The following is a 23,279-nucleotide window of genomic DNA, read 5'->3' on the forward strand; positions in this document are numbered from 1 at the left end:
GGTAGACAGCTGCTCGTTCCACCCCACCCCCCGCCTTAATTGGTTCTCCTCCCTTCCAACGGTGTTGAGGCGGGTGGGAACAGCAGGGGGTGAAGGTGCTGTGTTTAAAGAGGTGGAGTTATGCAGATCTAAAACGCGTGGATTGCAGCAGCAGCAAGCCGAAAAGTGCAGGCATGTAAGGGATCTAGAGGTTGACAACATGTCTTCTTAACGGGAGTCCAGGAGCTCATCTCCACAAATGGACTTTTCAGGATCCTTGGGTGGCTCCGTAGTTTGAAACCAATTCTGGTTATCGCTTCTCGGCCTTTTGGCTAAGATCAAGTGTAGTATCTGTTCTTATCAGTTTAATATCTGATACGTCCCCTATCTGGGGACCATATATTAAATGGATTTTTAGAACAGGGAGATGGAAAAAGAGCTTGCTCTGTCCACTCCACGCATTGACCTGGTATTGCAGTATCTCCAGGACCGGTGCACCCCTTCTTTAATGCAGTTTCTAAAATCAGAAAGAATTGAATTCAATGTTTTTTGTTCATTTTGCTTGTTTGTCGGATTTTGGGATGGACTCTTTGGCTTTGCTTTTCTTCTCCTCATTGGATTTTTCATGTTCAAAGTTGCAGAAGCCAGATTACAAGCTCATTTTGGTTCAACTTCAGCAACTGTGCATTGCATTGCCATGTAATGTGATGCAATGCTATCTTTCTAGCTCTCCCTTTTTACTTCCTTTTGGATAAACAGACATATTAGGCAAGCATTTTGGAGCTTTCACCTAAATAACTACAGGTGGTGAGATAAGCTGCACAATATAATTGACCTTTCAGTATATTGTTGCACACACACCATCTATTTAGCAAATGCCCTTGTTATCAACAGCAGCCTTTTAAACTCACCTGAGCTAACAGGTATGTGCGCTGGTTACTCTGCTGCGCTTAAAATTTCTTTTTTGGTTTGCTACAATGCCTTTTCTGAAACGTTGTCTCCTTCTGCTGGAACACTGACTTCTTTCATTTAATGCCTGCAGACTATAAAAGAGAACCCAACCCAAAAAGTTTGGTTGATTAGTCTGTGGCATTCTGTTAAACTGTTGCTTATGGCGGTCTCTGTGAGCTTCTCAGCGACATTCAGCCAGCCAGGTATCCTGCCTGCAGTAGATGGAATGTGGCAATGGAACGCTGGCTGCGCGTGTCATAATAGGCTCTGAGCCTTTATATACCTGTGCACAGCAGCAGCCACCTTCAGTCTGCTGCTGGACAGCCAGCAGCAGCAGCAGCAGGAGAGGTATGTAATCAGGAGCCCTCCTGCTAAGGGTAGACAGCTGCTCGTTCCACCCCACCCCCCGCCTTAATTGGTTCTCCTCCCTTCCAACGGTGTTGAGGCGGGTGGGAACAGCAGGGGGTGAAGGTGCTGTGTTTAAAGAGGTGGAGTTATGCAGATCTAAAATGCGTGGATTGCAGCAGCAGCAAGCCGAAAAGTGCAGGCATGTAAGGGATCTAGAGGTTGACAACATGTCTTCTTAACGGGAGTCCAGGAGCTCATCTCCACAAATGGACTTTTCAGGATCCTTGGGTGGCTCCGTAGTTTGAAACCAATTCTGGTTATCGCTTCTCGGCCTTTTGGCTAAGATCAAGTGTAGTATCTATTCTTATCAGTTTAATATCTGATACGTCCCCTATCTGGGGACCATATATTAAATGGATTTTTAGAACAGGGAGATGGAAAAAGAGCTTGCTCTGTCCACTCCACGCATTGACCTGGTATTGCAGTATCTCCAGGACCGGTGCACCCCTTCTTTAATGCAGTTTCTAAAATCAGAAAGAATTGAATTCAATGTTTTTTGTTCATTTTGCTTGTTTGTCGGATTTTGGGATGGACTCTTTGGCTTTGCTTTTCTTCTCCTCATTGGATTTTTCATGTTCAAAGTTGCAGAAGCCAGATTACAAGCTCATTTTGGTTCAACTTCAGCAACTGTGCATTGCATTGCCATGTAATGTGATGCAATGCTATCTTTCTAGCTCTCCCTTTTTACTTCCTTTTGGATAAACAGACATATTAGGCAAGCATTTTGGAGCTTTCACCTAAATAACTACAGGTGGTGAGATAAGCTGCACAATATAATTGACCTTTCAGTATATTGTTGCACACACACCATCTATTTAGCAAATGCCCTTGTTATCAACAGCAGCCTTTTAAACTCACCTGAGCTAACAGGTATGTGCGCTGGTTACTCTGCTGCGCTTAAAATTTCTTTTTTGGTTTGCTACAATGCCTTTTCTGAAACGTTGTCTCCTTCTGCTGGAACACTGACTTCTTTCATTTAATGCCTGCAGACTATAAAAGAGAACTCAACCCAAAAAGTTTGGTTGATTAGTCTGTGGCATTCTGTTAAACTGTTGCTTATGGCGGTCTCTGTGAGCTTCTCAGCGACATTCAGCCAGCCAGGTATCCTGCCTGCAGTAGATGGAATGTGGCAATGGAACGCTGGCTGCGCGTGTCATAATAGGCTCTGAGCCTTTATATACCTGTGCACAGCAGCAGCCACCTTCAGTCTGCTGCTGGACAGCCAGCAGCAGCAGCAGCAGGAGAGGTATGTAATCAGGAGCCCTCCTGCTAAGGGTAGACAGCTGCTCGTTCCACCCCACCCCCCGCCTTAATTGGTTCTCCTCCCTTCCAACGGTGTTGAGGCGGGTGGGAACAGCAGGGGGTGAAGGTGCTGTGTTTAAAGAGGTGGAGTTATGCAGATCTAAAACGCGTGGATTGCAGCAGCAGCAAGCCGAAAAGTGCAGGCATGTAAGGGATCTAGAGGTTGACAACATGTCTTCTTAACGGGAGTCCAGGAGCTCATCTCCACAAATGGACTTTTCAGGATCCTTGGGTGGCTCCGTAGTTTGAAACCAATTCTGGTTATCGCTTCTCGGCCTTTTGGCTAAGATCAAGTGTAGTATCTGTTCTTATCAGTTTAATATCTGATACGTCCCCTATCTGGGGACCATATATTAAATGGATTTTTAGAACAGGGAGATGGAAAAAGAGCTTGCTCTGTCCACTCCACGCATTGACCTGGTATTGCAGTATCTCCAGGACCGGTGCACCCCTTCTTTAATGCAGTTTCTAAAATCAGAAAGAATTGAATTCAATGTTTTTTGTTCATTTTGCTTGTTTGTCGGATTTTGGGATGGACTCTTTGGCTTTGCTTTTCTTCTCCTCATTGGATTTTTCATGTTCAAAGTTGCAGAAGCCAGATTACAAGCTCATTTTGGTTCAACTTCAGCAACTGTGCATTGCATTGCCATGTAATGTGATGCAATGCTATCTTTCTAGCTCTCCCTTTTTACTTCCTTTTGGATAAACAGACATATTAGGCAAGCATTTTGGAGCTTTCACCTAAATAACTACAGGTGGTGAGATAAGCTGCACAATATAATTGACCTTTCAGTATATTGTTGCACACACACCATCTATTTAGCAAATGCCCTTGTTATCAACAGCAGCCTTTTAAACTCACCTGAGCTAACAGGTATGTGCGCTGGTTACTCTGCTGCGCTTAAAATTTCTTTTTTGGTTTGCTACAATGCCTTTTCTGAAACGTTGTCTCCTTCTGCTGGAACACTGACTTCTTTCATTTAATGCCTGCAGACTATAAAAGAGAACCCAACCCAAAAAGTTTGGTTGATTAGTCTGTGGCATTCTGTTAAACTGTTGCTTATGGCGGTCTCTGTGAGCTTCTCAGCGACATTCAGCCAGCCAGGTATCCTGCCTGCAGTAGATGGAATGTGGCAATGGAACGCTGGCTGCGCGTGTCATAATAGGCTCTGAGCCTTTATATACCTGTGCACAGCAGCAGCCACCTTCAGTCTGCTGCTGGACAGCCAGCAGCAGCAGCAGCAGGAGAGGTATGTAATCAGGAGCCCTCCTGCTAAGGGTAGACAGCTGCTCGTTCCACCCCACCCCCCGCCTTAATTGGTTCTCCTCCGTTCCAACGGTGTTGAGGCGGGTGGGAACAGCAGGGGGTGAAGGTGCTGTGTTTAAAGAGGTGGAGTTATGCAGATCTAAAACGCGTGGATTGCAGCAGCAGCAAGCCGAAAAGTGCAGGCATGTAAGGGATCTAGAGGTTGACAACATGTCTTCTTAACGGGAGTCCAGGAGCTCATCTCCACAAATGGACTTTTCAGGATCCTTGGGTGGCTCCGTAGTTTGAAACCAATTCTGGTTATCGCTTCTCGGCCTTTTGGCTAAGATCAAGTGTAGTATCTTTTGAAAAGGCAGTTTTGTCCTTGGGCTGCCCTAGTAAATTGATGCATATTACACACTGGTTTGGTGCACTTGTTAGTACGCCAGGTGGCTCATAGAGTTATCTGATGGAAAACATGGCCCTCCAGGATCGAAGTCACTAGGCTGGGTAAGTGTGAGGGCTTTGGAGCAATGTGCCCCAGGAGTAGGCGCCCTGGTGGGAGTCCAAGCTTACTGGGACTGGGAACCCCAGAAAGACTTGGCTTCGTAGCACGCCGCACCTTTGCCAATCATACTTTCTGAGCAACCCCCCCTATTCCTGGCCTCCGGGCTAGGAAGGGGAATTTTTATAAACCCGGTCGGAGGTCCGGTCAGCTTTGGGCTGAGAAACCAACACAGGCTCCAGCTCCACTAGGGTGGCAGCCTAGATGGAAGCTGGGAGCACGAAAACGGCTCTTCTCCGGCTTCGGCTAGGGAGAGCATCGGAGATCCCTGACCCTCGCTGTAGCCTTCTGGCTCGGAGGGATGGGGATGGTTTATTGGGGACCCTCTCCTCCGGGAAGGGTCCACATGAATCCTCGCCTCGTGCGCTGTTTTGGTGTGACTTCGGTCACATTTTTCAGTGCCTTGGATGCAGCTTCAATCAAAAAATCTGTTCTTATCAGTTTAATATCTGATACGTCCCCTATCTGGGGACCATATATTAAATGGATTTTTAGAACAGGGAGATGGAAAAAGAGCTTGCTCTGTCCACTCCACGCATTGACCTGGTATTGCAGTATCTCCAGGACCGGTGCACCCCTTCTTTAATGCAGTTTCTAAAATCAGAAAGAATTGAATTCAATGTTTTTTGTTCATTTTGCTTGTTTGTCGGATTTTGGGATGGACTCTTTGGCTTTGCTTTTCTTCTCCTCATTGGATTTTTCATGTTCAAAGTTGCAGAAGCCAGATTACAAGCTCATTTTGGTTCAACTTCAGCAACTGTGCATTGCATTGCCATGTAATGTGATGCAATGCTATCTTTCTAGCTCTCCCTTTTTACTTCCTTTTGGATAAACAGACATATTAGGCAAGCATTTTGGAGCTTTCACCTAAATAACTACAGGTGGTGAGATAAGCTGCACAATATAATTGACCTTTCAGTATATTGTTGCACACACACCATCTATTTAGCAAATGCCCTTGTTATCAACAGCAGCCTTTTAAACTCACCTGAGCTAACAGGTATGTGCGCTGGTTACTCTGCTGCGCTTAAAATTTCTTTTTTGGTTTGCTACAATGCCTTTTCTGAAACGTTGTCTCCTTCTGCTGGAACACTGACTTCTTTCATTTAATGCCTGCAGACTATAAAAGAGAACCCAACCCAAAAAGTTTGGTTGATTAGTCTGTGGCATTCTGTTAAACTGTTGCTTATGGCGGTCTCTGTGAGCTTCTCAGCGACATTCAGCCAGCCAGGTATCCTGCCTGCAGTAGATGGAATGTGGCAATGGAACGCTGGCTGCGCGTGTCATAATAGGCTCTGAGCCTTTATATACCTGTGCACAGCAGCAGCCACCTTCAGTCTGCTGCTGGACAGCCAGCAGCAGCAGCAGCAGGAGAGGTATGTAATCAGGAGCCCTCCTGCTAAGGGTAGACAGCTGCTCGTTCCACCCCACCCCCCGCCTTAATTGGTTCTCCTCCCTTCCAATGGTGTTGAGGCGGGTGGGAACAGCAGGGGGTGAAGGTGCTGTGTTTAAAGAGGTGGAGTTATGCAGATCTAAAACGCGTGGATTGCAGCAGCAGCAAGCCGAAAAGTGCAGGCATGTAAGGGATCTAGAGGTTGACAACATGTCTTCTTAACGGGAGTCCAGGAGCTCATCTCCACAAATGGACTTTTCAGGATCCTTGGGTGGCTCCGTAGTTTGAAACCAATTCTGGTTATCGCTTCTCGGCCTTTTGGCTAAGATCAAGTGTAGTATCTGTTCTTATCAGTTTAATATCTGATACGTCCCCTATCTGGGGACCATATATTAAATGGATTTTTAGAACAGGGAGATGGAAAAAGAGCTTGCTCTGTCCACTCCACGCATTGACCTGGTATTGCAGTATCTCCAGGACCGGTGCACCCCTTCTTTAATGCAGTTTCTAAAATCAGAAAGAATTGAATTCAATGTTTTTTGTTCATTTTGCTTGTTTGTCGGATTTTGGGATGGACTCTTTGGCTTTGCTTTTCTTCTCCTCATTGGATTTTTCATGTTCAAAGTTGCAGAAGCCAGATTACAAGCTCATTTTGGTTCAACTTCAGCAACTGTGCATTGCATTGCCATGTAATGTGATGCAATGCTATCTTTCTAGCTCTCCCTTTTTACTTCCTTTTGGATAAACAGACATATTAGGCAAGCATTTTGGAGCTTTCACCTAAATAACTACAGGTGGTGAGATAAGCTGCACAATATAATTGACCTTTCAGTATATTGTTGCACACACACCATCTATTTAGCAAATGCCCTTGTTATCAACAGCAGCCTTTTAAACTCACCTGAGCTAACAGGTATGTGCGCTGGTTACTCTGCTGCGCTTAAAATTTCTTTTTTGGTTTGCTACAATGCCTTTTCTGAAACGTTGTCTCCTTCTGCTGGAACACTGACTTCTTTCATTTAATGCCTGCAGACTATAAAAGAGAACCCAACCCAAAAAGTTTGGTTGATTAGTCTGTGGCATTCTGTTAAACTGTTGCTTATGGCGGTCTCTGTGAGCTTCTCAGCGACATTCAGCCAGCCAGGTATCCTGCCTGCAGTAGATGGAATGTGGCAATGGAACGCTGGCTGCGCGTGTCATAATAGGCTCTGAGCCTTTATATACCTGTGCACAGCAGCAGCCACCTTCAGTCTGCTGCTGGACAGCCAGCAGCAGCAGCAGCAGGAGAGGTATGTAATCAGGAGCCCTCCTGCTAAGGGTAGACAGCTGCTCGTTCCACCCCACCCCCCGCCTTAATTGGTTCTCCTCCCTTCCAACGGTGTTGAGGCGGGTGGGAACAGCAGGGGGTGAAGGTGCTGTGTTTAAAGAGGTGGAGTTATGCAGATCTAAAACGCGTGGATTGCAGCAGCAGCAAGCCGAAAAGTGCAGGCATGTAAGGGATCTAGAGGTTGACAACATGTCTTCTTAACGGGAGTCCAGGAGCTCATCTCCACAAATGGACTTTTCAGGATCCTTGGGTGGCTCCGTAGTTTGAAACCAATTCTGGTTATCGCTTCTCGGCCTTTTGGCTAAGATCAAGTGTAGTATCTGTTCTTATCAGTTTAATATCTGATACGTCCCCTATCTGGGGACCATATATTAAATGGATTTTTAGAACAGGGAGATGGAAAAAGAGCTTGCTCTGTCCACTCCACGCATTGACCTGGTATTGCAGTATCTCCAGGACCGGTGCACCCCTTCTTTAATGCAGTTTCTAAAATCAGAAAGAATTGAATTCAATGTTTTTTGTTCATTTTGCTTGTTTGTCGGATTTTGGGATGGACTCTTTGGCTTTGCTTTTCTTCTCCTCATTGGATTTTTCATGTTCAAAGTTGCAGAAGCCAGATTACAAGCTCATTTTGGTTCAACTTCAGCAACTGTGCATTGCATTGCCATGTAATGTGATGCAATGCTATCTTTCTAGCTCTCCCTTTTTACTTCCTTTTGGATAAACAGACATATTAGGCAAGCATTTTGGAGCTTTCACCTAAATAACTACAGGTGGTGAGATAAGCTGCACAATATAATTGACCTTTCAGTATATTGTTGCACACACACCATCTATTTAGCAAATGCCCTTGTTATCAACAGCAGCCTTTTAAACTCACCTGAGCTAACAGGTATGTGCGCTGGTTACTCTGCTGCGCTTAAAATTTCTTTTTTGGTTTGCTACAATGCCTTTTCTGAAACGTTGTCTCCTTCTGCTGGAACACTGACTTCTTTCATTTAATGCCTGCAGACTATAAAAGAGAACCCAACCCAAAAAGTTTGGTTGATTAGTCTGTGGCATTCTGTTAAACTGTTGCTTATGGCGGTCTCTGTGAGCTTCTCAGCGACATTCAGCCAGCCAGGTATCCTGTCTGCAGTAGATGGAATGTGGCAATGGAACGCTGGCTGCGCGTGTCATAATAGGCTCTGAGCCTTTATATACCTGTGCACAGCAGCAGCCACCTTCAGTCTGCTGCTGGACAGCCAGCAGCAGCAGCAGGAGAGGTATGTAATCAGGAGCCCTCCTGCTAAGGGTAGACAGCTGCTCGTTCCACCCCACCCCCCGCCTTAATTGGTTCTCCTCCCATCCAACGGTGTTGAGGCGGGTGGGAACAGCAGGGGGTGAAGGTGCTGTGTTTAAAGAGGTGGAGTTATGCAGATCTAAAACGCGTGGATTGCAGCAGCAGCAAGCCGAAAAGTGCAGGCATGTAAGGGATCTAGAGGTTGACAACATGTCTTCTTAACGGGAGTCCAGGAGCTCATCTCCACAAATGGACTTTTCAGGATCCTTGGGTGGCTCCGTAGTTTGAAACCAATTCTGGTTATCGCTTCTCGGCCTTTTGGCACGATCTATCAGGTTTACCTGTGTGGTCTTGCCTGTGAGGTGCTCTTGGTACCCTTTCTCTCGGCCTGGGGGGATCGTTCCTTTTCGGAGGGACTTAACCCCCCTGCTGCTATTGGGAGGAAGGATTAGTCCGGGAGCAACGGGAAGGGATCCCATGAAGGCTTGCGCCTTTCAGAGAGAAGAGTCGGTACGTTCCTGAGTGAAGGATGCCGGCAACGCTCACATATTCATCGGGTGATGCCCGGATGCGGAACACCGTGAGGATTGAAGTTGGAGCAGGATCGAGGACGGAGAAGAATTTGGATTACATCTGCCATAGGATTCTGCTTGGAGTTCTGGAGTTTCGGCGGGAAGACATATTCTGCTTCCAGGACAATGAGTACAAGGGGACTTACACCATCACCTTCAAGAGCCAGTGATGCTGTCACCAACTCGTACAAAAGGTAAATGAGAAAAACTACTTGGATGAATTGGATGGACTAACCTTTTGTCTCTTGTATGCCTATGACGAGATCCCTATCGTGGTGCATTTCCCGAACCCCTTTGTGGAAGCTGCAGACATCTCGACCTACCTTATCCGTTATTGTGACGATCTGAGATACCTGGGCACTGTGAAGAACGCGGTAGGCTTCTGGTGCCGCAAGAGGAGGTACATGGCCCGTCTAAAGAGGGACCCAAGCGGAGTGGGAGGAATGCTACACCCTCCCTCAACATTTGTGATCGGTAAGAGCAGAGGCTACTTATTTTACCCTGGAATGCCGGTATGTTGCAGGAACTGTGGACAAATGGGTCATACCCAAACGTCCTGCACAGGCAGGAAAGTAGACCGCTGCAATAATTGCAGCTGTTACGGACATTTAATGAAGGACTGTCCCGCTGGGAGGAAATGCAATCTTTGTGGTGAGGCGGGGCACATGTTCCGAGGATGCCCCAACAGGACCAGGACCAGGACCTACGCAGAAGCTGCATCTTCTGCAGCTGAGCCGATGCGCCCGCCGGTCTTCACTGGCGGGCCGGCGTCGGAGGGCGGTTCGAAGGGCGAGAAGGCTGGGATGGAGCAGGGAGCCGGAGGCCCCTCTGGGGCGGCCCCTGCATCGAAGTCCCTTAACGATGGGCGGACCTCGCATGGACCGGAGCGGAGGGGTCCTCCTTCTGGGAGGGTATCCTCCGTGTCGATGGTTCCCGATACCGATCCTGTTGGGCTGGAGGGTGGTGCCCCTGTGCGGTTGGCTACAGGGGACCACGCAGCGATGGCCTCAGGATCTTCCAGGGCGATTAGCCAGCCAGATGAGGGGGCTTTGCTTCTAGGTGGCGAACATCAGGGAATCGGTGTTGGTGATCTTATCCTGATGGACCAGTCTCTCCCCCTGGAGGAGGTGGAGGAAGAGGAGGACTGCACCAGTGACCTAGTGGAGTCTGCCCCGAAAAAGAGACGGAATGTCGAAGCCCCAGTGTCTCCTGGAATGTGGCTGGGAACCGTGACCTACGAGGGGGCAACCGCCGGCTCACAGAATATCGAGTCGTTTGGGTCCTCTAGCCCGGATGTCCTGGAGCAATTTGACATACAGGGCTTTGAGTCAGGTGTCCTCATGGAAGATCCACCACCCTGACCTATGAATGCCGACATTAAGACTTGTCTCACTGAATGTGAGGTCATTAAAGAGCCCAGTTCGTAGGGCTGCTCTATTCAAGTATTTAGAAACCGCTGACTTTGACATTTGTTTATTACAGGAATGCGGGATACAACATGCACTAAATTATAATGACATCAAGACAGATTGGAGACTGGGGCCCTCCATCTGGTCTGGCTCCAATGACAACAAGTCAGCGGGGGTGGGCTTCCTCTGTCGTGGGAGAAATATTACTGTAAATGCTGTCACAGAAATAGTACCAGGCAGAGTGGTTTTAGTGCATTTTAAATTTAATGGTTTTACCCTACGTGTAATGAATATTTATGCTCCCCCTGATAAGCAAGAGAGAATTAATTTATTTGGGATATTGCCATTGTACTGTACTGGGTCATCTCCCCTGATCGTAGGGGGTGATTTTAATTGTCTTTGTGCTAGTGAACAACGAGCGGGGGGTGACCCTTTACTCAAATTGGATAAGTCATGTCATCTATTGAAAGATTTTATAACTGATTTTAAATTATGCGATGCGTGGAGGTCACTCCTGCCGACGGACCCTGGTTATACGTGGTCCGGAAGAGGGGTGTCCTCCAGGATCGATTTTATTTTCCTATCAGATGACTTTAACCCTGTAAAATGTGTTTTAACATCAAATATATTTTCTGACCATAAGGGCTTGGAGGTGCACCTAGAATACCGGGATGAACAGAGGGTCAACAGGGGCCTCTGGCGTCTAAGTACTTACCTGCTGGAGGACCCTCTGATTCGACAAGACTTTGGTAAAGCCTATCAAGCCTGGCGGCGACAAAAACCTTCTGATGCCCCTATGGTAACCTGGTGGGAAAATTTGAAAAAAAAAGTCAGAATGTTTTTTATAAAAGCAGGGAGACGTAAAGCTAGAGAGAAAAAAAGATGTTTTAGTGATCTTAACACCAAACTACAAACACTTTTTAAATTCAAAGAGCTAGGGGTGGAGGTGGGAGATGATATTGCTAGCCTAAAAACTGAAATTCAGAACTGCATAGACACAAAGGGGAAAGAGATTATTTTTAACTCTAGAGTGCAGCACTTGGAGGAGGGGGAGAAGTGCTCTCGCTTCTTCTTCAAAAAAGTCATGGATAAAAGAGAAGTGATCACAAATCTAGAGGGTGAAACATCTATGCAGGGAATGTTGAATGCTACTTTTAACTTTTATAAGCATCTTTTTAGTAAAAAGTGTATAGATGAGTCCTTTTTATCTGATGCTCTTAATGATCTCGATTTTAAGTTAAATTTTACAGACCAGGAGTTTTTAGAACGCGATATTGTTTTAGAGGAATTATTTTATGTTTTTAAAAGTTTCTCTAAGGGTAAAGCACCTGGGTGTGACGGACTACCTGTAGAATTTTACCTTACTTTTTGGGACATTTTAAAAGAGGACCTTTTTATGCTTTTTAAAGAAGTTTTTATTTCTGAACAGTTGCCATTTTCGTGGAGGAGAGGAGTGGTGTCTTTGATATATAAAAAAGGTGATCGCAGTGCTCTAGCGAATTGGAGACCCATAACTCTCCTAAACGTTGATTACAAGGTACTTGCTAAGGTGGTTGCAAACCGGCTCAGGAATGTCATTGCCAAACTAATCCAGCCTGAGCAGGTTTGTAGTGTACCAGGCAGAAGTATTTCAGAGGTTTTAAACGTATTAAGGGATGTAATTTGGTATTCCAGAGACCGGGGTCAAAATGTAGCTCTTTTAGCCCTAGATTTTGAAAAAGCTTTCGATAGAGTCTCTCATAGATTTCTTTTTAGAGTTTTAAAAAGAATGGGTATCCCTAATATGCTTTTAAATTGTATTAAGATTTTATATAAAAATTGTTTTAGTCAAATTTCTCTTAATGGCTTTTTAACAGATGGAGTTCCCCTTGAGTCCGGAGTGAAGCAGGGATGCCCCTTGTCGCCCATCCTGTTCATCTGCGCCATGGAGCCCCTGCTGAGCGCAATAAGGAAAGACAAAGTGATTAGAGGGGTTCCTGTTCCAGGCGGAGGTGGCAGTGATGTGAGAGTCTTTGGCTACATGGATGACGTGACGGTTGTGTGCGTGGACCCTGCTTCCCTCCGGAGGGCGGTGTTGCGCATTGAATTTTTTTCCCAGGCATCCGGGTTTAAACTTAATTTAAATAAATCTGAATGTCTGACTTTGGGATCCTGGGACACCGCCCAACTCCCGCAGCTCACTATAAAACGAGACAATGTAAAAATTCTTGGAGTTGTTTTTAACGAGGAGAATGTGGGAACTCAAAGCTGGGAGAATGTCATAGAAAAAATGTCAAAGAAAATATCATTTTGGGGTTTGAGGTCCCTAACAATGGAGGGGAAAATTTTAATTATAAAATCAGTGTTGTTACCCCTCAAACTGTATATAGCTATGGTGTACCCCCCCTTTGATGTTTTAATTAAAAAAATGACTAGGATGATCTTTATGTTTTTATGGAACTCCAAAATGGAAAAATTAAGGCGGGAAATAATGAGGAAGAATAAAATGAACGGCGGAAGGGATGTCCCCGACTTACATATTTATTTGTATTTAAATTATTTCTGCTTTTGTTTCAAACATTTTAATGGTAATAGTGCGCTAAGTTATTTTTTAAAATATACTTGTGGGATGATTTTTAAAAGATGGTTTAAGTTGTCGTTGAATTCCCCTGTTTTACTATGCCCCCCCAAACACCAAGCAATCTTAGAAAAGACTGTTCGATTTTATAGCCTTGGTGATTTTAATATGGACATTTTTAAAGACCGCAAGAAGCTTTTATCTTTTCTGAGGAGGAATGAAGATGTGACCCCCATAGTAAATTTCTCAGAAGAGAGATCGAAGCAAGTTTGGAAGAATGTCTTCGGGAAATTCTTAGCAAATGGACATAAGGACATCGCATGGATGGTGGTCCACCAGTGCCTCCCCACCAGAGAGTTTCAACACAGGAGAGGCCTGGTGGCCAGAGCAAAATTCCCCAGAGACTCATGTGTTAATGACGAAACCACCTTGCACCTTATGTGGAATTGCCCATTTGCACAGGAACTTTGGCACAAAGTTGGGATTCTTTTAAAATGGACTTGCGGTTTAAGAGATTTTAACCATGAATATGTTTTATATGGCCTTTTTAAATGTCCGACCCCTCAACAGTATTGTATATGTTGGTGCATGATTAACTGTTTTAAAGACGCCCTTTGGAAGGCACGCAATATTTTACTTTTTAAACGTGATGCTATTTCTGTGAAGGATTGTCTTAAAATTGCTTTTAGTCAGATGTATATTTATTACTTGAGGGATGTCAAATGTATTGGGAGGAGGGATGCTAATCGTATATGGGGTTTTTATGGGTGGAATTCTGTGTTTTATTAATGTATTGTTTGTGTTGCTGTTTTTGATTGTAAACCATCTTTTACGCACATAATAAAATATGTTGAAACCTGATCTGTTCTTATCAGTTTAATATCTGATACGTCCCCTATCTGGGGACCATATATTAAATGGATTTTTAGAACAGGGAGATGGAAAAAGAGCTTGCTCTGTCCACTCCACGCATTGACCTGGTATTGCAGTATCTCCAGGACCGGTGCACCCCTTCTTTAATGCAGTTTCTAAAATCAGAAAGAATTGAATTCAATGTTTTTTGTTCATTTTGCTTGTTTGTCGGATTTTGGGATGGACTCTTTGGCTTTGCTTTTCTTCTCCTCATTGGATTTTTCATGTTCAAAGTTGCAGAAGCCAGATTACAAGCTCATTTTGGTTCAACTTCAGCAACTGTGCATTGCATTGCCATGTAATGTGATGCAATGCTATCTTTCTAGCTCTCCCTTTTTACTTCCTTTTGGATAAACAGACATATTAGGCAAGCATTTTGGAGCTTTCACCTAAATAACTACAGGTGGTGAGATAAGCTGCACAATATAATTGACCTTTCAGTATATTGTTGCACACACACCATCTATTTAGTAAATGCCCTTGTTATCAACAGCAGCCTTTTAAACTCACCTGAGCTAACAGGTATGTGCGCTGGTTACTCTGCTGCGCTTAAAATTTCTTTTTTGGTTTGCTACAATGCCTTTTCTGAAACGTTGTCTCCTTCTGCTGGAACACTGACTTCTTTCATTTAATGCCTGCAGACTATAAAAGAGAACCCAACCCAAAAAGTTTGGTTGATTAGTCTGTGGCATTCTGTTAAACTGTTGCTTATGGCGGTCTCTGTGAGCTTCTCAGCGACATTCAGCCAGCCAGGTATCCTGCCTGCAGTAGATGGAATGTGGCAATGGAACGCTGGCTGCGCGTGTCATAATAGGCTCTGAGCCTTTATATACCTGTGCACAGCAGCAGCCACCTTCAGTCTGCTGCTGGACAGCCAGCAGCAGCAGCAGCAGGAGAGGTATGTAATCAGGAGCCCTCCTGCTAAGGGTAGACAGCTGCTCGTTCCACCCCACCCCCCGCCTTAATTGGTTCTCCTCCCTTCCAACGGTGTTGAGGCGGGTGGGAACAGCAGGGGGTGAAGGTGCTGTGTTTAAAGAGGTGGAGTTATGCAGATCTAAAACGCGTGGATTGCAGCAGCAGCAAGCCGAAAAGTGCAGGCATGTAAGGGATCTAGAGGTTGACAACATGTCTTCTTAACGGGAGTCCAGGAACTCATCTCCACAAATGGACTTTTCAGGATCCTTGGGTGGCTCCGTAGTTTGAAACCAATTCTGGTTATCGCTTCTCGGCCTTTTGGCTAAGATCAAGTGTAGTATCTGTTCTTATCAGTTTAATATCTGATACGTCCCCTATCTGGGGACCATATATTAAATGGATTTTTAGAACAGGGAGATGGAAAAAGAGCTTGCTCTGTCCACTCCACACATTGACCTGGTATTGCAGTATCTCCAGGACCGGTGCACCCCTTCTTTAATGCAGTTTCTAAAATCAGAAAGAATTGAATTCAATGTTTTTTGTTCATTTTGCTTGTTTGTCGGATTTTGGGATGGACTCTTTGGCTTTGCTTTTCTTCTCCTCATTGGATTTTTCATGTTCAAAGTTGCAGAAGCCAGATTACAAGCTCATTTTGGTTCAACTTCAGCAACTGTGCATTGCATTGCCATGTAATGTGATGCAATGCTATCTTTCTAGCTCTCCCTTTTTACTTCCTTTTGGATAAACAGACATATTAGGCAAGCATTTTGGAGCTTTCACCTAAATAACTACAGGTGGTGAGATAAGCTGCACAATATAATTGACCTTTCAGTATATTGTTGCACACACACCATCTATTTAGCAAATGCCCTTGTTATCAACAGCAGCGTTTTAAACTCACCTGAGCTAACAGGTATGTGCGCTGGTTACTCTGCTGCGCTTAAAATTTCTTTTTTGGTTTGCTACAATGCCTTTTCTGAAACGTTGTCTCCTTCTGCTGGAACACTGACTTCTTTCATTTAATGCCTGCAGACTATAAAAGAGAACCCAACCCAAAAAGTTTGGTTGATTAGTCTGTGGCATTCTGTTAAACTGTTGCTTATGGCGGTCTCTGTGAGCTTCTCAGCGACATTCAGCCAGCCAGGTATCCTGCCTGCAGTAGATGGAATGTGGCAATGGAACGCTGGCTGCGCGTGTCATAATAGGCTCTGAGCCTTTATATACCTGTGCACAGCAGCAGCCACCTTCAGTCTGCTGCTGGACAGCCAGCAGCAGCAGCAGCAGGAGAGGTATGTAATCAGGAGCCCTCCTGCTAAGGGTAGACAGCTGCTCGTTCCACCCCACCCCCCGCCTTAATTGGTTCTCCTCCCTTCCAACGGTGTTGAGGCGGGTGGGAACAGCAGGGGGTGAAGGTGCTGTGTTTAAAGAGGTGGAGTTATGCAGATCTAAAACGCGTGGATTGCAGCAGCAGCAAGCCGAAAAGTGCAGGCATGTAAGGGATCTAGAGGTTGACAACATGTCTTCTTAACGGGAGTCCAGGAGCTCATCTCCACAAATGGACTTTTCAGGATCCTTGGGTGGCTCCGTAGTTTGAAACCAATTCTGGTTATCGCTTCTCGGCCTTTTGGCTAAGATCAAGTGTAGTATCTGTTCTTATCAGTTTAATATCTGATACGTCCCATATCTGGGGACCATATATTAAATGGATTTTTAGAACAGGGAGATGGAAAAAGAGCTTGCTCTGTCCACTCCACGCATTGACCTGGTATTGCAGTATCTCCAGGACCGGTGCACCCCTTCTTTAATGCAGTTTCTAAAATCAGAAAGAATTGAATTCAATGTTTTTTGTTCATTTTGCTTGTTTGTCGGATTTTGGGATGGACTCTTTGGCTTTGCTTTTCTTCTCCTCATTGGATTTTTCATGTTCAAAGTTGCAGAAGCCAGATTACAAGCTCATTTTGGTTCAACTTCAGCAACTGTGCATTGCATTGCCATGTAATGTGATGCAATGCTATCTTTCTAGCTCTCCCTTTTTACTTCCTTTTGGATAAACAGACATATTAGGCAAGCAATTTGGAGCTTTCACCTAAATAACTACAGGTGGTGAGATAAGCTGCACAATATAATTGACCTTTCAGTATATTGTTGCACACACACCATCTATTTAGCAAATGCCCTTGTTATCAACAGCAGCCTTTTAAACTCACCTGAGCTAACAGGTATGTGCGCTGGTTACTCTGCTGCGCTTAAAATTTCTTTTTTGGTTTGCTACAATGCCTTTTCTGAAACGTTGTCTCCTTCTGCTGGAACACTGACTTCTTTCATTTAATGCCTGCAGACTATAAAAGAGAACCCAACCCAAAAAGTTTGGTTGATTAGTCTGTGGCATTCTGTTAAACTGTTGCTTATGGCGGTCTCTGTGAGCTTCTCAGCGACATTCAGCCAGCCAGGTATCCTGCCTGCAGTAGATGGAATGTGGCAATGGAACGCTGGCTGCGCGTGTCATAATAGGCTCTGAGCCTTTATATACCTGTGCACAGCAGCAGCCACCTTCAGTCTGCTGCTGGACAGCCAGCAGCAGCAGCAGCAGGAGAGGAATGTAATCAGGAGCCCTCCTGCTAAGGGTAGACAGCTGCTCGTTCCACCCCACCCCCCGCCTTAATTGGTTCTCCTCCCTTCCAACGGTGTTGAGGCGGGTGGGAACAGCAGGGGGTGAAGGTGCTGTGTTTAAAGAGGTGGAGTTATGCAGATCTAAAACGCGTGGATTGCAGCAGCAGCAAGCCGAAAAGTGCAGGCATGTAAGGGATCTAGAGGTTGACAACATGTCTTCTTAACGGGAGTCCAGGAGCTCATCTCCACAAATGGACTTTTCAGGATCCTTGGGTGGCTCCGTAGTTTGAAACCAATTCTGGTTATCGCTTCTCGGCCTTTTGGCTAAGATCAAGTGTAGTATCTGTTCTTATCAGTTTAATATCTGATACGTCCCCTATCTGGGGACCATATATTAAATGGATTTTTAGAACAGGGAGATGGAAAAAGAGCTTGCTCTGTCCACTCCACGCATTGACCTGGTATTGCAGTATCTCCAGGACCGGTGCACCCCTTCTTTAATGCAGTTTCTAAAATCAGAAAGAATTGAATTCAATGTTTTTTGTTCATTTTGCTTGTTTGTCGGATTTTGGGATGGACTCTTTGGCTTTGCTTTTCTTCTCCTCATTGGATTTTTCATGTTCAAAGTTGCAGAAGCCAGATTACAAGCTCATTTTGGTTCAACTTCAGCAACTGTGCATTGCATTGCCATGTAATGTGATGCAATGCTATCTTTCTAGCTCTCCCTTTTTACTTCCTTTTGGATAAACAGACATATTAGGCAAGCATTTTGGAGCTTTCACCTAAATAACTACAGGTGGTGAGATAAGCTGCACAATATAATTGACCTTTCAGTATATTGTTGCACACACACCATCTATTTAGCAAATGCCCTTGTTATCAACAGCAGCCTTTTAAACTCACCTGAGCTAACAGGTATGTGCGCTGGTTACTCTGCTGCGCTTAAAATTTCTTTTTTGGTTTGCTACAATGCCTTTTCTGAAACGTTGTCTCCTTCTGCTGGAACACTGACTTCTTTCATTTAATGCCTGCAGACTATAAAAGAGAACCCAACCCAAAAAGTTTGGTTGATTAGTCTGTGGCATTCTGTTAAACTGTTGCTTATGGCGGTCTCTGTGAGCTTCTCAGCGACATTCAGCCAGCCAGGTATCCTGCCTGCAGTAGATGGAATGTGGCAATGGAACGCTGGCTGCACGTGTCATAATAGGCTCTGAGCCTTTATATACCTGTGCACAGCAGCAGCCACCTTCAGTCTGCTGCTGGACAGCCAGCAGCAGCAGCAGCAGGAGAGGTATGTAATCAGGAGCCCTCCTGCTAAGGGTAGACAGCTGCTCGTTCCACCCCACCCCCCGCCTTAATTGGTTCTCCTCCCTTCCAACGGTGTTGAGGCGGGTGGGAACAGCAGGGGGTGAAGGTGCTGTGTTTAAAGAGGTGGAGTTATGCAGATCTAAAACGCGTGGATTGCAGCAGCAGCAAGCCGAAAAGTGCAGGCATGTAAGGGATCTAGAGGTTGACAACATGTCTTCTTAACGGGAGTCCAGGAGCTCATCTCCACAAATGGACTTTTCAGGATCCTTGGGTGGCTCCGTAGTTTGAAACCAATTCTGGTTATCGCTTCTCGGCCTTTTGGCTAAGATCAAGTGTAGTATCTGTTCTTATCAGTTTAATATCTGATACGTCCCATATCTGGGGACCATATATTAAATGGATTTTTAGAACAGGGAGATGGAAAAAGAGCTTGCTCTGTCCACTCCACGCATTGACCTGGTATTGCAGTATCTCCAGGACCGGTGCACCCCTTCTTTAATGCAGTTTCTAAAATCAGAAAGAATTGAATTCAATGTTTTTTGTTCATTTTGCTTGTTTGTCGGATTTTGGGATGGACTCTTTGGCTTTGCTTTTCTTCTCCTCATTGGATTTTTCATGTTCAAAGTTGCAGAAGCCAGATTACAAGCTCATTTTGGTTCAACTTCAGCAACTGTGCATTGCATTGCCATGTAATGTGATGCAATGCTATCTTTCTAGCTCTCCCTTTTTACTTCCTTTTGGATAAACAGACATATTAGGCAAGCATTTTGGAGCTTTCACCTAAATAACTACAGGTGGTGAGATAAGCTGCACAATATAATTGACCTTTCAGTATATTGTTGCACACACACCATCTATTTAGCAAATGCCCTTGTTATCAACAGCAGCCTTTTAAACTCACCTGAGCTAACAGGTATGTGCGCTGGTTACTCTGCTGCGCTTAAAATTTCTTTTTTGGTTTGCTACAATGCCTTTTCTGAAACGTTGTCTCCTTCTGCTGGAACACTGACTTCTTTCATTTAATGCCTGCAGACTATAAAAGAGAACCCAACCCAAAAAGTTTGGTTGATTAGTCTGTGGCATTCTGTTAAACTGTTGCTTATGGCGGTCTCTGTGAGCTTCTCAGCGACATTCAGCCAGCCAGGTATCCTGCCTGCAGTAGATGGAATGTGGCAATGGAACGCTGGCTGCGCGTGTCATAATAGGCTCTGAGCCTTTATATACCTGTGCACAGCAGCAGCCACCTTCAGTCTGCTGCTGGACAGCCAGCAGCAGCAGCAGGAGAGGAATGTAATCAGGAGCCCTCCTGCTAAGGGTAGACAGCTGCTCGTTCCACCCCACCCCCCGCCTTAATTGGTTCTCCTCCCTTCCAACGGTGTTGAGGCGGGTGGGAACAGCAGGGGGTGAAGGTGCTGTGTTTAAAGAGGTGGAGTTATGCAGATCTAAAACGCGTGGATTGCAGCAGCAGCAAGCCGAAAAGTGCAGGCATGTAAGGGATCTAGAGGTTGACAACATGTCTTCTTAACGGGAGTCCAGGAGCTCATCTCCACAAATGGACTTTTCAGGATCCTTGGGTGGCTCCGTAGTTTGAAACCAATTCTGGTTATCGCTTCTCGGCCTTTTGGCTAAGATCAAGTGTAGTATCTGTTCTTATCAGTTTAATATCTGATACGTCCCCTATCTGGGGACCATATATTAAATGGATTTTTAGAACAGGGAGATGGAAAAAGAGCTTGCTCTGTCCACTCCACGCATTGACCTGGTATTGCAGTATCTCCAGGACCGGTGCACCCCTTCTTTAATGCAGTTTCTAAAATCAGAAAGAATTGAATTCAATGTTTTTTGTTCATTTTGCTTGTTTGTCGGATTTTGGGATGGACTCTTTGGCTTTGCTTTTCTTCTCCTCATTGGATTTTTCATGTTCAAAGTTGCAGAAGCCAGATTACAAGCTCATTTTTGTTCAACTTCAGCAACTGTGCATTGCATTGCCATGTAATGTGATGCAATGCTATCTTTCTAGCTCTCCCTTTTTACTTCCTTTTGGATAAACAGACATATTAGGCAAGCATTTTGGAGCTTTCACCTAAATAACTACAGGTGGTGAGATAAGCTGCACAATATAATTGACCTTTCAGTATATTGTTGCACACACACCATCTATTTAGCAAATGCCCTTGTTATCAACAGCAGCCTTTTAAACTCACCTGAGCTAACAGGTATGTGCGCTGGTTACTCTGCTGCGCTTAAAATTTCTTTTTTGGTTTGCTACAATGCCTTTTCTGAAACGTTGTCTCCTTCTGCTGGAACACTGACTTCTTTCATTTAATGCCTGCAGACTATAAAAGAGAACCCAACCCAAAAAGTTTGGTTGATTAGTCTGTGGCATTCTGTTAAACTGTTGCTTATGGCGGTCTCTGTGAGCTTCTCAGCGACATTCAGCCAGCCAGGTATCCTGCCTGCAGTAGATGGAATGTGGCAATGGAACGCTGGCTGCGCGTGTCATAATAGGCTCTGAGCCTTTATATACCTGTGCACAGCAGCAGCCACCTTCAGTCTGCTGCTGGACAGCCAGCAGCAGCAGCAGCAGGAGAGGTATGTAATCAGGAGCCCTCCTGCTAAGGGTAGACAGCTGCTCGTTCCACCCCACCCCCCGCCTTAATTGGTTCTCCTCCCTTCCAACGGTGTTGAGGCGGGTGGGAACAGCAGGGGGTGAAGGTGCTGTGTTTAAAGAGGTGGAGTTATGCAGATCTAAAACGCGTGGATTGCAGCAGCAGCAAGCCGAAAAGTGCAGGCATGTAAGGGATCTAGAGGTTGACAACATGTCTTCTTAACGGGAGTCCAGGAGCTCATCTCCACAAATGGACTTTTCAGGATCCTTGGGTGGCTCCGTAGTTTGAAACCAATTCTGGTTATCGCTTCTCGGCCTTTTGGCTAAGATCAAGTGCTTTATTGCAGGAGATTGTGGTTGAAGGGCACTCGGGTACCCCTCTCCTTGGCCTGGCAGGATCGTCCACTTTGGTGGACTTAACCTGCTTGCTGCTATTAGGGAGAGGGCTTAGTCCCAGGGTAACGAGTTGCGATCCCCCAGCTTCCAGGTGTTTTTCGCTGCAAGAACACTGGGAGCGCAGATTGCAAGCGGCTGCAATTTGCAACCTTGTTGCGTTTTTCCATGGAGGTTGACCCTAACCTCGTGCCTCTTTATGCAAGGCTAAAAAACTCTATCCGAGTTCACTTCACGGCGGGTGGCTCGGATATGAGGAAATTAGGGTATGTAGTCCAGGACGTGCTCAGGAACCTTCTTGGGGTACAAAGGAATGAAATTCTCTCCATCCAGGATTATCCCAGAAGAGGTGACTATGACATCACATTCACCGGAGAAGGTATTTTTAGAGATGTACTAGAAAAGTTAAAAAAAGTTGAAAATAGTCCTGTTTTGAAAGGGATACAAATTGTTGAGCACGTCCTGGATGAGGTAAGACTGGTTATTGTAAAAATATTTTCGCCCTTTGTTTCTGCTCCAGAAGTAATGTCATTTCTAGCAATTTATTTTAAAAGTGTTAAATGTATTGGGAAGATATTAAACGAATATAACATATGGACATCTAAGTGGAAATTCCTTGTGAAGTGTACAAGAGATCCAAATACACCAGGTGGTATACGGCTCCCCCCTGCCCGTTTCAAAATTGGGCAAACAAATGGGGATTTCTTCTTTTCTGGGATGCCAGTATATTGCAGAAATTGTGGGCGCTATGGTCATTCAAAAGAAAACTGTCATGTATCATGTAGAAATTGTGCTAGTGAAGAACATGAGACAAAAGAATGCCCTAAGGAAAAGAAATGCAGTTTTTGCCAGACTCCAGGTCACTTTAATTTTTCTTGCCCTCACAGATTTCGGGAAGATGAGCAAAAGGGGAAGTCCAAGACGTCCGACCAAGGACCAAAAGATCAGACCACCCCTCAGGAGGAGGAACAACAACCTGGAGCCTCTGGAGACAATAAGGGCGTACCAAATAGTGAAGTGTCTCCAGAGTCTATGACAGGTAAAATACCAAATCCCAAAACCTGGCTGCAGGACCTGCGGGAGTCCAAAAGGAGGGCTGAGAAGGAGCAGAAGGGCACTACTGGTAAGGTCAAAAGGGACCGGCAAAAGGCCGACACAGAAGCCCATGCCCAGTCTGGGTCTCCTAGTGCTGAGGGCGCTGAGTGGATAAAGGTGGGTCCTAAGAAAAAGAAAAAGGGTGGTTCGGAGGAGGCAGCAGGAGGTGAACAGATGGACACTTCTCCAGAAGGGGACGTGGACGCTGGACCCTCAGGGGTTTCGGTCTCCGCTGCTACAGGTGGGGACCGGGATCTTGCTGCCTCTGAAGAGTCAGAGGCTCTGCCTTGTGCGCAACCTCCTCCTATAGGACGACCTTCTACAGGTCAAACAGGGGCGGCGGAACCCCTCGGGGACCCACCTGATGAGGAACTGCATGGCCAGCCAATGGAGACCCAGCGGGTTCTGCCAGCCAGCCCTCCGAGCTATGCCAGTGTAGCGTCGGGT

General features: G+C 45.4%; 12 non-coding genes and 1 pseudogene across 12 annotated transcripts; all 13 read left to right on the plus strand.

The window, feature by feature from the left end:
* The first annotated feature begins 291 nt into the window (after window positions 1–291).
* On the plus strand, window positions 292–482 carry LOC141227825 (U2 spliceosomal RNA). The gene has a single exon (XR_012294806.1). It is a non-coding gene; the product is annotated as a U2 spliceosomal RNA (small nuclear RNA).
* Window positions 483–1,597: 1,115 nt separating this feature from the next.
* Window positions 1,598–1,788, plus strand: LOC141227062 (U2 spliceosomal RNA). The gene has a single exon (XR_012294172.1). It is a non-coding gene; the product is annotated as a U2 spliceosomal RNA (small nuclear RNA).
* A 1,115-nt stretch (window positions 1,789–2,903) lies between these two features.
* On the plus strand, window positions 2,904–3,094 carry LOC141227827 (U2 spliceosomal RNA). Its single transcript, XR_012294808.1, has one exon. It is a non-coding gene; the product is annotated as a U2 spliceosomal RNA (small nuclear RNA).
* A 1,115-nt stretch (window positions 3,095–4,209) lies between these two features.
* On the plus strand, window positions 4,210–4,325 carry LOC141227316 (U2 spliceosomal RNA; annotated as a pseudogene).
* A 524-nt stretch (window positions 4,326–4,849) lies between these two features.
* Window positions 4,850–5,031, plus strand: LOC141227119 (U2 spliceosomal RNA). Its single transcript, XR_012294226.1, has one exon. It is a non-coding gene; the product is annotated as a U2 spliceosomal RNA (small nuclear RNA).
* A 1,115-nt stretch (window positions 5,032–6,146) lies between these two features.
* Window positions 6,147–6,337, plus strand: LOC141227828 (U2 spliceosomal RNA). The gene has a single exon (XR_012294809.1). It is a non-coding gene; the product is annotated as a U2 spliceosomal RNA (small nuclear RNA).
* Window positions 6,338–7,452: 1,115 nt separating this feature from the next.
* On the plus strand, window positions 7,453–7,643 carry LOC141227829 (U2 spliceosomal RNA). The gene has a single exon (XR_012294810.1). It is a non-coding gene; the product is annotated as a U2 spliceosomal RNA (small nuclear RNA).
* Window positions 7,644–13,815: 6,172 nt separating this feature from the next.
* On the plus strand, window positions 13,816–14,005 carry LOC141227217 (U2 spliceosomal RNA). The gene has a single exon (XR_012294308.1). It is a non-coding gene; the product is annotated as a U2 spliceosomal RNA (small nuclear RNA).
* Window positions 14,006–15,120: 1,115 nt separating this feature from the next.
* LOC141227007 (U2 spliceosomal RNA) lies at window positions 15,121–15,311 on the plus strand. Its single transcript, XR_012294120.1, has one exon. It is a non-coding gene; the product is annotated as a U2 spliceosomal RNA (small nuclear RNA).
* Window positions 15,312–16,426: 1,115 nt separating this feature from the next.
* LOC141227066 (U2 spliceosomal RNA) lies at window positions 16,427–16,617 on the plus strand. The gene has a single exon (XR_012294176.1). It is a non-coding gene; the product is annotated as a U2 spliceosomal RNA (small nuclear RNA).
* A 1,115-nt stretch (window positions 16,618–17,732) lies between these two features.
* Window positions 17,733–17,923, plus strand: LOC141227830 (U2 spliceosomal RNA). Its single transcript, XR_012294811.1, has one exon. It is a non-coding gene; the product is annotated as a U2 spliceosomal RNA (small nuclear RNA).
* A 1,115-nt stretch (window positions 17,924–19,038) lies between these two features.
* On the plus strand, window positions 19,039–19,229 carry LOC141227067 (U2 spliceosomal RNA). Its single transcript, XR_012294177.1, has one exon. It is a non-coding gene; the product is annotated as a U2 spliceosomal RNA (small nuclear RNA).
* A 1,112-nt stretch (window positions 19,230–20,341) lies between these two features.
* LOC141227831 (U2 spliceosomal RNA) lies at window positions 20,342–20,532 on the plus strand. Its single transcript, XR_012294812.1, has one exon. It is a non-coding gene; the product is annotated as a U2 spliceosomal RNA (small nuclear RNA).
* Window positions 20,533–23,279: the final 2,747 nt, after the last annotated feature.

The sequence above is a fragment of the Phyllobates terribilis genome, unplaced genomic scaffold, assembly GCF_046119375.1.
Source record: "Phyllobates terribilis strain yellow unplaced genomic scaffold, ASM4611937v1 Scaffold_416__1_contigs__length_1633014, whole genome shotgun sequence".
NCBI lineage: Eukaryota > Metazoa > Chordata > Amphibia > Anura > Dendrobatidae > Phyllobates > Phyllobates terribilis.